Here is a 16095-nt window from a genome sequence, read left to right as displayed (position 1 = left end):
GCTCGGGGTATTCAGGCCAGATTCTTGCGATGCAGCCCGCGCCGCGCCTCCCTGCCCAGCCCCCGCTTGCTAATGGCGGATGCAGGCGTCTGCGCTGCTTCTCCCCTGGGGGAGTTACTGTAGGGCTCGCAATGTGCAGGTTTTAATTATTTATTTTTCCTCCCTGTTATGTTGCCCTCTGTGCTTCCAAGGCTCGGCACAGATTCGGCAGTGAGGTTTCCTGGTGTTTGGAAACTTCTCTCTTTTTAAGACTCCCTTCCCGGGTCAGAACTCCGTCCCTCCCTCTTTTGTCCCTTTTTTTGTCTTTTATATTTTTTCCTACCTCCTTTCAAAGACTTGGGTTGCTTTTCTGGGTGCCTGATGTCCTCTGCCGGCATTCAGAAGTTGTTTTGTGGAATTTGCTCGGCGTTTAAATGTTCTTTTGATGAATTTGCGGGGGAGAAAGTGTTCTCCCCGTCCTACTCCTCCGCCATCTTAGCTCCTCCTCGAAAGTCTGCTTTCTTCCAGACCGGAGGTTCTTAAGGTGAGGGCCCTAGACCAAAAGCATCAGTACCTTGGGAACTTGTTAGTGGTGTGAGATTTGGGCTCCTCCCCAGACTTACTGAATCAGAAATTCTGTGTTTTAGTATGCCCTTGACTGAATGTTTGAGAACCACGGATCTGGTTTTCCACCAGGCATTTGGCCCAATGTTTTACATGATCTCTCTCTAGGAGACCTGGGCTGGCCCTGATGTGAGTTGAGAAGAATTCTTTTGCTTTCAACTTGAGGCTGAAAGAGGAAGCTGCTCAGTGGCCCATTCTGTTCCCTCTTCCTGTCACCTACACCCAGGGCCCCATGACCTTTCAAAGCTGAAAGGCAAACTTGTTAGTGCAAACACACATACGTACCTGCACACACACACACTTGGTCTTTTTGTTTTTAAAACACAGGTGAGCATATGATACACATTTTCCCCCATCTTCCTTTTGTCACTGAACATCATACCCAAGAGATTCTTCCCAACCAGCACACAGGACCCTGCACTTAGGCAAAGGTCCTGTTGTAGTGGAAACGGAGAGAGTAGCAGTGAGGCACACACCACATGATTCTGACCCTGACTTTGTCTAGGACTCTGATTCCATGCTTCAGCACCCCGTCCAGTGTCAGCCCCATCCTGGCCCACTGGTCCCTCCAGTTTGATCTCACAGACTTCCTTTTTACGTCTCACCATGACATCTAGTCCTAACACAGTCCTGTTTCTGCTTCTCCTTTCCTGTCACAACAACAACATCCCAGAAAGCTTATGCTTTGTGTAACCAACACAGGGTGAGGCCAGGCTCCTTGGCTCCAGGGAGCCCACTTGTCAATGAGGCACACTTTTCAGATTCAAATGCTGCACCAGCAGATTAATTTCCAAGAGAGGGGATACAGTGTCATGACCTTGGAGAACTCTCTGTTGTCTAATCCTGGGATGTACTCTCTATGTGGGGAAAGGGAGGTGGCTTCTGCTCCCAGGTCACATTCAGACTCCAAAGGCCGGTGAGTGTCCCACAGATGAAGAGGAGGGCCTTTGAGGCACAAGAGTGGATCTTCAGACGTAACCCACCCCTGTCCCCTCCACATCACCTCATTTCATCCCAGGCCCTCCTACCCTGTTTTCTTTGTCTAATTTCCTTCCCTAGTCTCCTTTTTCACCACCCTTCCTCACTCCATATTTCTCCTCTCTCCTTAATCTCTGCCTCTCCCTACCGACTTGGCCTCTCCAGGCTTCTTGCATGCCCCGAGAATTGTACAACCCCCAACCTGACAAACCACAGGGAAAGGTCTAATAGTCCCTCTGCTCTGCTCAGCTGCCCCCTTGTGCTGGGTCTGCTCCCAAAGCAAAAGAGGGTGTTGGACATGTCCCGGGTGATGCCTCTCATCTTGCCTGGATTACCCAAGAGGACACCTCCTCCATGAAGCCTTCTGACCCGCTACAGCAGGAAGTCATTAATGACAAGTAGATGCTGGAGCTCGGAGAGTTTTAAGTTTTTTTGGGGTGGTGGTAGATTTTCTCTTATTCACACCTAGTTGTATAGGTTGGACATTTGGACAATAAACAGCAAGGCATCAAAATAACTCAAAAATGAGAAGGACTACAACCTATAATTTTCTGGGCTTTTCTGGTTGTTCAGCAGGGAAGAGGGTTTGATTCCTGGTCCAGGAGGATCCCACATGCTACAGAGCAACTTAGCCCCTGCACCACAACTCTTGGCCCTACCCCAGCTGCCGAAGCCCACGTGCTAGAGCCGGTGCTCTGTGACAAGCAAAGCTCTCAAAGGAGAAACCTGCACACTGCAACGAGAGAGTAGCCCCTGCTCACCACAGCTAGAGAAAGACCAATCAGCAATGAAGACCAGCATGGCCAATGAATACATAAATAAAAAGAAACTTTAATTTTCTAAAAACCTTGGCTGGTAGCTCTTGCTTGGTACCACTCTATAAAGTTCTCTTATACAATTGTTCATTTCACTATCTATATACCTCTCTGTCTTTGCAGCCTAATAAACAATCTCAAAACTTTGGGGCTTAAAATCACAAGGAGATTGTTCTATGATTCTGTGAGCTAGGCAGATGTTCCCACGTAGCCTCACTCCCACGTCTGATGGTGGGCACTGCTTGCTGACTGGAGTGCCTCAGTTTTCCACGTGGCTCTCGTCTTCCAGTTGGCCAGGCTGGCTTTATGCATGACGGACGGTCTCAGGCATGAGAAGAACCTATAAAGCATCTCTAGGAAAAGTCTCTGAGGCCACAGAGGATCACCTATGCTGCAGTCAATCACTCACAGCAAGTCACAGAGCCAAGCCACAAACAACGCAGTCAGGAAATAGAATCTGCCTTTTCAAGGGAAGAAATAAAGCCACATTGTAAAGGCCAGTGTGTACTGAGATGGAAGGGCTCTGAAGCCATATTTATCTTCTAGCAAAAGCACAGGCTTCCTCTAGTTGCCTCACCTGGGGTTCCTGGAATTCCTGTCCTCTGATGGGCGTGTCTTGCCCCATCCTTAGCCACTCACTCCATTGATCCTCCCTAATCCCGGGATTTTACCATCATCCACATCTGTGTCCTTTCTGTCTCAGGTCCCGACACCCCAGCCCCTTGCGCCCCATCCACATTTACTCCTCACTACCTCGAGCATCTCAGCTCCAGTGGTTCTCGGGTCCCAACACCCCAGCCCCTCGAGCCCCGCCCACCTTTACTCCTCACTCCTCGATCATCTCAGCTCCAGGGGTTTTTGGGTCCCGACACCCCAGCCCCTCACGCCCCTCCCACCTTTACTCCTCACTGCCTCGAGCATCTCAGCTCCAGTGGTGCTTTGACCCCAGTGTAACCACTGATGTGTCAGTTTCTCCTGACCCTCAGCCTCCTCGTGCCCTTACTTCCACCTTAGAGTCCAGGGGCCATCGTCACAGTCCCTCCCGTACACACATCCTCAACGCCTTCAATCTTTTCTGATCTGGTTGTGTCCACCTGGCACAAACCCAGTCCTGATCAGATCTGAATCCCCACTGGCACTGTGAAGTTGAACGTGGCTGGAGGAAACCATACAATGGAACTGACTGGGACCCCCCTAAATTACTGATGGCCACATGCAAAGGGTCCCTCATGCCCATCAATAGCTTTCCCCCTCTGAGACATTATGTCACACTTTCTGCCTTTTCCCTGAACCTGCAGCACCACCTCCATCATCCTCAGTCTTAGCTGATGACCTTGTTCCCCACGTCAGTGAGAAGACAGAAGGCTTAGAAGAGACTGTTTACACATCCCACCTCCCTCCTTCCCATCCACCCTTCCCTGGCCCTTCTACCTGCTTCCCTCCTGCCATGTGGATGGATTCTCCATGCTCTAAGTCCATCTCGTCCACGCTGCCTGGGATCACATCCTCTTTCATCAGCACGAGGACATCGTTCTAGTCATCTTCTCCTGCTTTGTTTTCACCAGTTTTCCTGCTTTGTTGGGTTATTCTCATCAGTATACACTCATGCTCTCACTTAATCTGAAACATATCACCAGTTTTCCTGCTTTGTTGGGTTATTCTCATCAGTATACACTCATGCTCTCACTTAATCTGAAACATATAAGCAAACAAAGAAGTAAGCAAGCACAGTCTCCTTTGATTCCACTTTTGTCTTTAACTACTGAGTCATTTCTTTTAAAAAAAAAAATTTTTGTTTATTTATTCCACTGTGCTGAATCGCAGGTGTGGCACATGGGATCTTCACTGTGAGGTTTGTACGTTGCAGCATGTGGGATCTAGTTCGCCGACCAGGGATTGAACCTGGGCCCCCTGCCTTGGGAGCAAAGAGTCTCAGCCACTGGACCACCAGGGAAGTCTCATATGATTACTGCTTCACTTCTGCTCAGCTTTTTACAATACTCAACAGCGTTGTGTTTATTTGTATCCAGCTCCAGTCCACCCAAAGTTTCTGGACCCTGCTCTCCCCCTAACCACCAATGATTTTGGGAGGTTCACCAGTGACCTCCAGGTGGCTAAATGCAATGGTCAGTTCTCAAGCCTTGCTGGACCTGACTGCTCAGCACATTTTACACCATAATTGATCCCTTTTCTTGATACTCTTCCTCTGTGGATGCAGGACACAGTTTTTCCCTGGTTTTTCTATGATTCACAGGCAGCAGGCAGCCCCTTCTCCACACCCACTGCTTTCTGCTCAATATTCCAACTTCCTAACCTTGGCATGCCCCAGGCATGGTCCTTGAATCCTCCCCTCTTTCCGATCTACAGTCACACCTTTGGTGGCACCATTCTCTCGTGGGTCCAAACATCACGTTGACACTGAGGACGCCCTAATGTACATCTCCAGCCCACCCCACCCCTCAAATCTAGGCTCATACCCAATACTCTGCTCAGTGCTTTCACTTGGGTCTCTCAAAAGCATTTCAAATCAAATTCCTGATCTTTTCCCCAAATTTTGTCACTGTCATGAACATCTAGAGGTAAATGGCAGCTCCATTCTTCTGATGGAAGCTACCAAAACCTTGGAGTAACACTTGAGTCTACTCTTTTGAACCTGACCTGTGATCTTTTTGCAGAATTTGTTGACTCCATCTTCAAATATATAAAGACTCTAATACCCTCTTACTTCATCTACTGGCCCCACTTTGATCCAAATGAACTAAGACCACAGTCTCTTTCCAATACAGCAGCTGGAGGGACTCCTCAAGGGTTACTTCAGGTCAGGCACACCTCCTCCAAGTCCTTACATTGGCCTGCAAGGTGGTTCACCGCCTGCCCTCCTCCCCTCTCTGACTTCATCTATTAGTTTCTCCTTTGCTCACTCCGTTCCAGCCAAACTGCCTCCCAGGGTGCCCCTGAACATGCCAGGTGCCTTTCCACCTCAGGGCCTTTGCACGTGCTGTTTCCTCTGCCAAGATGCCCCTCCCCCACATGCCCAGGAAGCCTGCTCCCTCACCTCCTTCATTTCTACACACGTGCAATGCTTTCTGAGGAGGTGTTCTCTAACCATCTTATTAAAATTGAATCTCCTCTTCTCCCACCTTAGAAGTCAATGACCCCCTTCCCAGATTTACTTATTACTTTCTGGGTTACATATATTTAATACGTAGTTACTGTCCAGTTTCTCTCAATGTAATGACAGCTTCCTGAGGAATGTTCCCTGTTTTGTTCACTGCTGTAGCCTCACACAGCAGGTGCTCAGTAAACATTGTTTTGGCCATGGTGTGCAGCATGTGAGATCTTAGGTCCCTTACCAGGCATGGAACCTGTGCCCCCTGCTTGGGGAGGGTGGAGTCTTAACCACTGGGCCACCACGGAAGTCCCCCAATAAACATTTTTGAATGGATGAGTCATAAGAAACATAGAGTCAGGATGGTCACACAGCTGGTTAATAACAGCTCTGTGACTTATCCAGGACCCAGGGCACTTCTATGTTTCTAGCACACACAGACCAGCTCTGCTCACGGCCATGAGATGGTGCAGCTCATCCAGGCATGATGACATCTAACAGAAAAAAGTGCTGTCTCTTCCGGTCGTCAGTTCTTAGAAATAAGGAAGCTCAGAGCAGAGACACTGTGGGCAGGTTTTGAGTAGTTATGGACAAAGGGGGAGTGCTGTATCTCCTCATGGCCTCTTTTCACCCCTCCACAACCTGCTCATAAGCACAAGGATCTCTGGGGGGTGGTTCCTGCTGGTATAGAGCCCAGGGTGTGGCCACTGAGCCCATGAAAGCTGGGGCCAAGAGCTGCTAACCAGACCATGACAGCTCCCTGAACCAAGTACCCGCAAGCACTGGGTACTGGCCCATTGTGGGCTGAGCCTGGTGGGAAGGCAGGGAGGAAAGAAGAGGCTGACTATGACCCTCTGTACCTCAGTTCTAAGCTGCAGACTGTCACATGTGTATGTACGCACCCACTGACTCATCTATCTGCTCTGAAAGCTCTAATTACACGGCTGATGCATGCTGGTACTGATTCCCATCCAGCTAATTTCTCACATGCTTATCAAACACCCCTTTTCTCTGCCAGTTAAGGGTTTCAAAGTTGCATTAATCAAGACCTGGAACTCATGTTAACTCAAGGTCAGGTCTGTGGGCCAGCAGCAGCAGCAACACCTTGGGAGCTTGGTGGAAATGAAGACACTCAGGCGCCACCTTGTGACTTGCAGAATTTCAGCATGTGGGGGTGTTGGATTGGGAAGCTATGGTTGAACAAGCTTTCCACATGCTCCTTATTGGTGCTGGAGTCTGAGAATCAGTGCTGGATCCTTGCTCTTAAAGTGTGATGAAGACCTGAGTGCTTATCAGAAATGCAGACTTTCACCCCATTGCAAACCTACAGAATCTGCATTTTTTTTTTACCAGTCTCCCCAGGGATTTCTTCACATATTACAGTGTGAGACACTCTTGTCTACAAAGTCACAGTCTGGTTAGGACAGAAATCTGGTTGGGTTCAAGAGATGCACAGAGGAAAGTAGGCGGGGTCCAAAGTGTTTTGCAGAGACATCGCATTTGCAGAGACTTAATCTGATACAGACCACGAGCAGGAGTCTATCAGAGAAATAGGCAGAGGACTAGGGTGTTGACGCCAAAACTCATCCTCTCTTCACCAGTGCTGAATGTGAATACAGAGACAGAGTTTTGGGTAAAGCAGAAAACAGTAGCTTTTATTGATTTACCAGGCAAAGTGGCCACATCGAACTAATGCCCAACCAAACTGACTACACTGAAACCTTTTACTAAGAATCTCAGATTGGACTTTTTAAAGGCCTCTCAAGGCCAGTAAAGCCATGCCAATGGCTTGCCTTGCCTTCAGATTCTGCCTGGGATATCTACAGATTGGGTACATTTATCTCTTTTTCAGGTCCCCCCAAAAATCTAGACAATTTCATTCCAGAAAAACATCCACTTCTGCTTCATTGAATACCCTAAAGCCTTTGACTGTGTAGATCAAAATAAACTGTGGAAAATTCTTAGAAGAGATGGGAATGCCAGACCACCTTACCTGCCTCCTGAGAAATCTGTATGAGGGTCAAGAAGCAACAATTAGAACTGGACATGGAACAATAGACTGGTTCAAAATAAGGAAAGGAGTACACCAAGGCTCTATATTGTCACCCTGCTTATTTAACTTCTATGCAGAGTACATCATGTAAAATGCCGGGCTGTATGAATCACAAGCTGGAATCATGATTGCTGGGAGAAGTATCAACAACCTCAGATATGCAGATGACACCACCCTTATGGCAGAAAGTGAAGAGGAACTAAAGAGCCACCTGATGAAAGTGAAAGGGAAGAGTGAAAAAGCTGGCTTGAAACTCAACATTCAAAAAACAAAGATTCATGGCATCCAGTCCCATCACTTCATGGCAAAGAGAAAGGGAAAAAGTGGAAGCAGTGACAGACTTTATTTTCTTGGCTTCTAAACTCACTGTGGAGGGTGAGTTTAGAAATGAAAATCAAAGACGCTTGCTCCTGGTAAGGAAAGCTGTGACAAATCTAGACAGCTTACTAAAAAGCAGAGACATCACTTTGCTGACAAAAGTCCATATAGTCAAACTATAGTTATTCCAGTAGTCATGTATGGATGTGAGAGACGATAAAGAAGATTGAGCGCTGAAGAATTGATGCTTTCAAATTGTGGTGCTGCAAAAGATGCTTGAGAGTCCCATGGAGATCAAACCAGTCAATCCTAAAGGAAATCAACCCTGAACATTCATTGAAAAGACTGATGCTGAAGCTACAATCCTTTGGCCACCTGATATAAAGAGCTGACTCACTGGAAAAGACCTTGGTGCTGGGAAAGACTGAAGGGAAAAAGAGAAGGGGGTGGCAGAGGATGAGGGGATAGACAGCATCACGACTCAGTGGACATGAATATGAGCAAACTCCAGGAGATAGTGAAGCACAGAGGAGCCTGGCATGCTGCAGTCCATGGGGTCTCAAAGAGTTGGACATGACTTAGTGACTGAACAATAACAACAAAATATCTATTAATAGATTCCTGCACATGCCAAGCGATAGCCTTTCCCATTCACCTGATAAGGTTGTTTAGAACAAGGGTCTCCAATTTCTGGAAGAACCAGACAGAAAAAAAAGAAAAATATTTTAATTTTACCCACAGGTGTAAATTACCAAATTGTTGTAAATCATGAGTAGTGTGAGGAAGAGGGCTTTTCTATATTTTAAAAACAAAGATCAGAAGCCAGCAATGGATTTCTCTGGTGGTAAAGTGGTTAACAAATGGCCTGCCAATGCAGGAGACAAGAGTTCGATCCCTGGTCCAGGAAGATTTCACATGTTGCAGAGCAAGTAAGCCCATGCACCAAACTACTGAGCCAGTGTGCTGCAACTGCTGAAGCCCATGTGCCCTGAGCCGGGCTCTGCAACAAGAGACCAAACTGCACTGAAACGCCTGTGCACTGCGACTAGAGAGTAGCCCCACACCCTGCGACTACAGAAAGTCCAGAGGCAGCAACAAAGACCAGCACAGTGAAAAACAAATAAATAAAGAAGCCAGGAATATGAGAGACAAGTCACAAGATTATGACCACATTCAGCAGTTCATTTAATTCCATATAATTATCTTTGGTCTGCCTGAGTCCAGAATACCACTAGTTTTGATGAATGGATAAAGAAGATGTGTTACACACATTCAGTGGAATATTACTGAGCCATAATAAGAACAAAATGATGCCATTTGGGGCAACATGGACAGACCTAGGGATTATCACACTAAGCGAAGTTAAGTCAGAAAGAGAAAGACCAATATTATAGGATAACACTTATATGTGGAACCTAAAATACAACACAAATGAACCTATCTATGAAACAGAAACAGAATTATGGATGGAAAATAGACTGGCAGTTGCCAAGGGGGAGGGGTTTGGAGGAGTGACGGAGTAGAAGGTTGGAGTTAGCATATATAAACTTTTATATACAGAGTGGATAAACAAGGTCCTACTTTATAGCATAGAGGACTCTACTCAATGTTCTATGATAAACCATACTGAGTATTTGGAAATGAGTATTTTTTTTAAAGAATATGTATAACTGGATCACTTTGCTGTATAGCAGAAATTAATACGGCATTGTAAATCAACTATACTTCAAGAAAAAATATTAAAACTAAAAAAAACATATTAAGGAAAGACTTGCACCTGGATATTTGGAGCAGTTTTATTGACAATTACCAAACCTAGAAGTAACCAAGATACCCTCCAGGGTGTGAATGGATAAATAGCCTGTGATACATCTAGACAATGGAATATTGCTGCTGTTGTTGTTCAGTCGCTCAGTCGTGTCCGACTCTTTGTGGCCCCATGGACTGCAGCACGCCAGGCTCCTCTGCACTTCACTATCTCCTGGAGTTTGCTCAGATTCACGTCCATTGAGTCAGTGACACTATCCAACCATCTCATTCTCTGCTGCCCCCTTCTCCTTTTGCCTTCAATCTTTCCCAGCATCAGGGTGTTTTCCAATGAGGCAGCTCTTCACATCAGGTGGCCAAAGTTTGGAGCTTCAGCCTCAGCATCAGTCCTTCCAGTGAATATTCATGGTTCACTTCCTTTAGGAGTCACTGGTTTGATCTCTTTGCTGTCCAAGGGACTCTCAAGAGTCTTCTCCAGAATCACAATTTAAAAACATATTATTCAGCATTAAAAAGAAATGAGCTATCAAGCCATGCAAAGAAGCTTTAAAAAAATGCATATTACTAAGTGAAAGAAGCCAATCTGACATGGGTATATATTGTATGATTCCAACTATAATACTTTCTGTAAAAAGGCAAATTCTCGGGACAGTAAAAGATCAGCAGTTGCCAGGGATTCAGGAGAAGAGATGGAAAGGCACAGCACGTTTTTAGGTGATTTTTCAGGTTGGGAACGTGATACCATAGTGACGGATACCTATAATTACACATTTATCTAAACGCATTAGACTGGATGACAAAGGGTGAACCCTACTGCAAACTATGGACTTTGGGTGATGATGAGTCAATGTAGGTTCATCAGCTACAACACAGCCCCACTCGGGTTGGGGATGTCAGTAACGGAGGATGCTGAAGGTGTGTGGGGGTACCGGGTGAATGGGAACTCTCTGTCCTTTCCCCTGGGTTTGGCTGTGAACTGGAAACGGATCTAAATAAATAAAGTACATTAAAAAAAAATCTTATGAGGCCACAGGTAACTTAGATATAGTTGAAGTAACTTTTCCAGAGGTCCCACAGCTGGAAAGTGATGGAGCTGAAGGCAGAGCAGACATGGACACCCTGTCTTGCTCCAAGACCTCATCTTTTTTTTTTTTAATCAATTTATTCATTTTAATTGGAGGCTACTTATTTTACAATATTGTGGTGGTTTTTGCCATACATTGACATGAACCAGCCATGGGTGTACATGTGTCCCCCATCCCGAAACCCCCTCCCACCTCCCTCCCCATCCCATCCCTCTGGGTATTCCCAGTGCACCGGCTTTGAGTGCCCTGTTTCATGCATCAAACTTGGACTGGTGATCTATTTCACATATGGTAATATACATGTTTCAATGCTGTTCTCTCAAAACATCCCACCCTCACCTTCTCCCACAGAGTCCAAAAGTCTGTTCTTTATATCTGTGTCTCTTTTGCTGTCTCACATATAGGGTCATCATTACCATCTTTCTAAATTCCATATATATTCATTAATATACTATATCGGTGTTTTTCTTTCTAAATTAATCCACTCTGTATAATGGGCTCCAGTTTCATCCACCTCATTAGAACTCATTCAAATGTGTTCTTTTTAATAGCTGAGTAATATTCCATTGTGTACATGTACCACTACTTTTTTATCCATTCGTCTGCCGATAGACATCTAGGTTGTTTCCATGTCCTAGCTATTGTAAAAAGTGCTGCAATGAACTGGAGAAGGCAATGGCAACCCACTCCAGTACTCTTGCCTGGAAAATCCCATGGATGGAAGAGCCTGGTAGGTTGCAGTCCATAGGGTCCCTAGGAATTGGACACTGAGCAACTTCACTTTCACTTTTCACTTTCACCCATTGGATAAGGAAATGGCAACCCACTCCACTGTTCTTGCCTGGAGAATCCCAGGGACAGGGGAGCCTGGTGGGCTGCCGTCTATGGGGTTGCAGAGTCGGACACGACTGAAGTGACTTAGCAGCAGCAGCTGCAATGAACATGGCGGTACACGTATCTCTTTCAATTCTGGTTTCCTCAGTGTGTATGCCCAGCAGTGGATTGCTGGGTCGTATGCCACGGCCTCATCTAATCAATACATCCTGCAGCTTCTATGGATCTGATCAGAAGCTACCTTTCTGTGTGACTTGCCTTTATTCCTTCTGCACATGAATCACCTGTGCAGACTGCAATCCATTTGGAGTGGGACCCAACAGCCTGCATTTCTAGGGACCTCCCTGCTAACAGGGATGGAGCAGGTCTGGAGGGGACACTCTGAGTCACCAGGGCTTGTGTTCCATCCACACCGACCTGCTGGTTGAGTCCTGCACACACTCCAAGTTTTATCATCACTGTGTACAGTGATGCTTACTGATGATACTTGCATCCAGAATTAATATCTCTGCTTATAAAAAATCATCATCTCCCTTAGATACATAAATTAAAGTTCACTCTCAAGATAAATCAGCACCTGACCCTCACCCACCCATGGGAGGCAGAAGTGATTTCTCCCTCTGACGTGTTTCCCTTGCCTTCAGCATCATTTCTTGCAGCACTTGCTTCTCCTTATTAACTGGTGCCTCCCTGCTCGCTGACTGTGCATCTGTTCACTTCTGCTATTTTGAAAGCAACCTGAGGAGAAGAATTCTCTTTCATCTTTACCGGTTCCTTAATAGCAAGCAGGGCTTTTTACACAGAAAGGAACATGACCCTGCCTTGCCCCTTCTCAAGTTCAGTTCAGTTGCTCAGTCATGTCGGACTCTTTGCGATCCCAAGGACTGCAGCATGCCATGCCTCCCTGTCCATCACCAACTCCCGAAGTTTACCCAAACCCATGTCCATTGAGTTGGTGATGCCATCCAACCATTTCATCCTGTCATCCCCTTCTCCTCGCATCTTCAGTCTTTCCCAGCATCAGAGTCTTTTCCAGTAAGTCAGTTCTTCACATCAGGTGGCCAAAATTTTGGAGTTTCAGCTTCAACATCAGTCCTTCCAATAAATATTCAGGACTGATTTCCTATAGGATGGACTGGTTGGATCTCCCTGCTGTCCAAGGGACTCTCAAGAGTCTTCTCCAACACCACAGTTCAAAAGCATCAATTCTTCACCACTCAGCTTTCTTTATAGTCCAACTCTCACATCCATACATGACTCATGGAAAAACCATAGCTTTGACTAGACGGACCTTTGTTGGCAAAGTAATATCTCTGCTTTTTAGTATGCTATCTAGGTTGGTCACAGTTTTTCTTCCAAGAAGCAAGTGACTTTTAATTTCATGTCTGCAGTCACCATCTACAGTAATTTTGGAGCCCCCCCAAATAAAGTCTTTCACTGTTTCCCCATCTATTCACCATGAAGTGATGGGACCAGATGCCATGATCTTAGTTTTCTGAATGTTAAGCTGTAAGCCAACTTTTTCACTCTCCTCTTTCACTTTCATCAAGAGGCTCTTTAGTTCCTCTTTGCCTTCTGCCATAAGGGTGGTGCCATCTGCATATCTGAGGTTATTGATATTTCTCCTGGCAATCTTGATTCTAGCTTGTGCTTCATCCAGGCCAGTGTTTCTCATGATGTACTCTGCATATAAGTTAAACAAGCAGGGTGACAATATACAGCCTTGACATATTCCTTTCCCTATTTGGAACCAGTCTGTTGTTCCATGTCCAATTCTAACTGTTGCTTCCTGACCTGCATACAGATTTCTCAAGAGGCAGGTGAGGTGGTATGGTATGCCCATCTCTTTCAGAATTTTCCACAGTTGTGATTCACACAGTCAAAGGCTTTGGCAAAGTCAGTAAAGTAGAAACAGATGCTTTCCTGGAACTCTTGCTTTTCCAGTGATCCAACGGATGTTGGCAATTTGATCTCTGGTTCCTCTGCCTTTTCTAAAACCAGCTTGAACATCTGGAAGTTCATGGTTCATGTATTGCTGAAGCCTGGCTTGGAGAATTTTGAGCATTACTTTACTAGCGTGTGAGATGAGTGCAATTGTGAGGTAGTTTGAACATTCTTTGGCATTGCCTTTCTTTGGGATTGGAATGAAAACTGACCTTTTCCAGTCCTGTGGCCACTGCTGAATTTTGCAAATTTGCTGGCATATTGAGTGCAGCACTTTCATAGCATCATCTTTCAGAATTTGAAATAGCTCAACTGGAATTCCATCACCTCCACTAGCTTTGTTCGTAGTGATGCTTTCTAAGGCCCACTTGACTTCACATTCCAGGATGTCTGGCTCTAGGTCAGTGATCACACCATTGTAATTATCTGGGTCATGAAGATATTTTTGTATAGTTCTTATGTGTATTCTTGCCACCTCTTCTTAGTATCTTCTGTTTCTGTTAGGTCCATACTATTTCTGTCCTTCATTGAGCCCATATTTGCATGACATGTTCCATTGGTATCTCTAATTTTCTTGAAGAGATCTCTAGTCTTTCCCATTCTATTGTTTTCCTCTATTTCTTTGCACTGATCACCTAGGAAGGCTTTCTTATCTCTCCTTGCTATTCTTTGGAACTCTATATTCAGATGGGTATATCTTTCCTTTTCTCCTTTTGCCCCTTCTTATCTCTTTGATATTGGTTCTCTCTCCTACATAATGGGACGTCTGGACTGTGGTGAGGTTTAAATCAAAAGTCATGTGTCAATGTTTCGCTCATAGTAAGCCCCTGATAAATATTTACTGAACTAGATTTTCCTCTTTTATTATCTGCATAAGGAAAGGAGGTGGGCATGAAAGTGAGTTAATGAGAGAGCTGGGCCTAGTAGCAGGTAATTTCCCCAATCAATCAAGCTCTCCTATACTTCGTTTTGGTTGTGTGAGTACCTCTCAGTCACTTATGTGACTAATATTCATCAGTATTTACAGAAGAAACCTAGCATATTGTTTCCTGGTTTCACATTTCCTGAAAAAATCACTGGCTAGAATTCAGATTGTTGTTGTTCACTCAGTCATGTCCAATTCTTTGCGACCCCATGGACTGCAGCATGCCAGGATTCCCTGTCCTTCACCATCTCCTGGAGCTGCTCAACTCATGTCGGTGATGCCACCCAACCATCTCATCGTCTATCCCCCCTTCTTCTCCTGCCTGCAATATTTCCCAGCATCAGGGTCTTTTCTAATGAGTTGGCTCTTTGCATCAGGTGGCCAAAGTATTGGAGCTTCAGCTTCAGCATCAGTCCTTCCAATGAACATTCAGGGTTTATTTCCTTTACGATTGACTGGCTTGATCTTAGTGCAGTCCAAGGGACTCTCAAGAGTCTTCTCTAACACTATAGTTCAAAAACATCACTTCTTTGGCACTCAGCCTTCTTTACGGTCCAACTCTCACATCCACACATGACCACTGGAAAACCATAGCTTGGACAGACCTTTGTCAGACCTTTGCTGACAGACCTTTGTCAGCAAAGTAATTCAGATAGGGTTACAAACAAAGGAATTGATGTATCTTTACAACTTGGTAAATAGTAATGTAATATAATATATTTAATATCCATCTTGAGCCAGGCGTCCTGGAATGTGAAGTCAAGTAGGCCTTAGGAAGCATCACTATGAACAAAGCTAGTGGAGGTGATGGAATTCCAGTTGAACTATTTCAAATCCTGAAAGATGATGCTGTGAAAGTGCTGCACTCAATATGCTAGCAAATTTGGAAAATTCAGCAGTGGCCACAGCACTGGAAAAGGTCAGTTTTCATTCCAATCACAAAGAAAGGCAATGCCAAAGAATGCTCAAACTACCACACAATTGCACTCATCTCACACGCTAGTAAAGTAATGCTCAAAATTCTCCAAGCCAGGCTTCAGCAATATGTGAACCGTGAACTTCCTGATGTTCAAGCTGGTTTTAGAAAAGGCAGAGGAACCAGAGATCAAATTGCCAACATCCGTTGGATCATTGAAAAAGCAAGAGAGTTCCAGAAAAACATCTATTTCTGCTTTATTGACTATGCCAAAGCCTTTGACTGTGTGGATCACAACAAACTGTGGAAAATTCTGAAAGAAATGAGCATACCAGACCACTTGACCTGCCTTTTGAGAAGCCTATATGCAGGTCAGGAAGCAAGAGTTAGAACTGAACATGGAACAACAGACTGGTTCCAAATAGGAAAAGGAGTTAGAACTGAACATGGAACAACAGACTGGTTCCAAATAGGAAAAGGAGTTCATCAAGGCTGTATATTGTCACCCTGATTGTTTAACTTCTATGCAGAGTACATCATGAGAAATGCTGGGCTGGAAGAAGCACAAGCTGGAATCAAGATTGCCGGGAGAAATATCAATAACCTCAGATATGCAGATGACACTACCCTTTTGGCAGAAAGCAAAGAGGAACTAAAGAGCCTCTTGATGAAAGTGAAAGAGGAGAGTTAAAAAGTTGGCTTACAGCTTAACATTCAGAAAACTAAGATCATGGCATCTAGTCCCATT

The 16095-nt window shown here is 45.2% G+C and overlaps 1 long non-coding RNA gene across 3 annotated transcripts in view; it reads right to left on the bottom strand.

The window, feature by feature from the left end:
• The window catches only part of LOC147348612 (uncharacterized), a 197340-nt gene continuing 181245 nt past the window's right edge, over positions 1–16095 (bottom strand). For 2 of the 3 annotated variants that reach the window (XR_015151773.1, XR_015151774.1), the window contains 2 exons: positions 3828–4088; positions 2393–2857 (listed from right to left, as the gene is read on the bottom strand). This is a non-coding gene — a long non-coding RNA (uncharacterized LOC147348612). Of the gene's footprint in view, positions 533–2392; positions 2858–3827; positions 4089–16095 lie in introns of those variants that run through there. The other variant, XR_015151776.1, reaches the window with a different exon arrangement.

The sequence above is a fragment of the Bos grunniens genome, chromosome 22, assembly GCF_055505025.1.
Source record: "Bos grunniens cultivar Pamir isolate PY7600 chromosome 22, Bosgru_T2T1.0, whole genome shotgun sequence".
Lineage (NCBI taxonomy): Eukaryota > Metazoa > Chordata > Mammalia > Artiodactyla > Bovidae > Bos > Bos grunniens.
The sequence above is the reverse complement of the archived record's forward strand: the minus strand, read 5'-3'. Positions and strand labels throughout refer to the sequence as shown.